This window comes from Triticum aestivum, unplaced genomic scaffold (genome assembly GCF_018294505.1).
Source record: "Triticum aestivum cultivar Chinese Spring unplaced genomic scaffold, IWGSC CS RefSeq v2.1 scaffold33780, whole genome shotgun sequence".
NCBI lineage: Eukaryota > Viridiplantae > Streptophyta > Magnoliopsida > Poales > Poaceae > Triticum > Triticum aestivum.
Window position 1 is genome coordinate 1 of NW_025291655.1, and position 1052 is coordinate 1052.

The window sequence follows — 1052 nt, forward strand, 5'->3', positions numbered from 1 at the left end:
AAAAACCGCAGGCCACAGACTGTTGAAGATTAACCAGCGAAAAAAAACGGCATTGGTCTTGAACGAGTACGAGCTCGCCTCCTCTCCCTCTCGCTCAAGTCCTCGCCGTCGCCACCACCACCCACGCCGGCAGCTTCCGGCGAGCTCCGGCGCCCCGCAGCACACCCCCGAACTCCCCACGGTCCGCTCCTCCCTACCCTCCGGCCAGATTCTCCGCTCCCGGTCTCTACCGCCCGCTCGAAACGCCACCCCCATGGCTAGGGTTTCGGGCAGGGCTTCACCGGCGCGTCTCCGGCGGCCCAGGTTCGTCCCTCCTTCCTTCTTGGCCGGGATCCACCACCCCTACACCTCACATTCTCTTCATGTCCTCTGCTGCAGATGCAGATGGAGCACGCCATGGGAGTTCCCCATCCACCATGGTCGCCGCCGTCAAGGGCTTCTTCACGGAGATGTGGAGGACGCCATGGACCTGCAGCTCCTCAAGGTTCTATCTTGTCCACATCCCCTCCCCTCCCCTCCCCTTCCCGTCCCTTCCTCATCTCGTTTCCTTCCCTTCCCACGCAGGTCAACAGGGAGGAACCCTAGCCAGCAGCACCTCCTCGGATGACGCCTCTGCTACACCAAGATAGGTCAAGCAACCCCCATCTACTCTCTGTCTCTCCCATTAGCACAAGTCCAGTTTTATTTTGAACAAAATTCTGCTACTACACAAACAAGTCCATTAACAGATCTATTTTTATTTAATTGATATCCTTCCAAACACAAACAGTGTATATATGATGTGCTATTTTCATTTTTGTGCTTTTATTTGTAAGCTCATAAAATAGTTACACTAAAAATGCCATGTAAGTTCTTAGTGAGCGAGTCGATTACACTTGTGTAAACCCAAAAGTGGTAGAGGCGAGTTTCCTCTTAAGCTTTGTAATATTCCTTATTTCTTCTTAACAGAGAGATATATGATATCTACATGGCTGCTATGCTACTTTTTTTGTGTGATGAATCATTGTGAGTTTCGAAGAAACTTCCAATGTTACCTCCGCCAAGTTTGCCGG

The 1052-nt window shown here is 51.6% G+C and overlaps 1 long non-coding RNA gene across 2 annotated transcripts; it reads left to right on the forward strand.

Annotated features, from left to right (window-relative positions):
* The first annotated feature begins 15 nt into the window (after positions 1-15).
* On the forward strand, positions 16-1052 carry LOC123178888 (uncharacterized). Of its 2 annotated transcripts, XR_006489936.1 has the most exons (4): positions 16-303; positions 379-484; positions 565-629; positions 949-1052. It is a non-coding gene; the product is annotated as an uncharacterized lncRNA (long non-coding RNA). The 2 variants fall into 2 exon arrangements; XR_006489935.1 differs by having other exon boundaries at positions 379-629.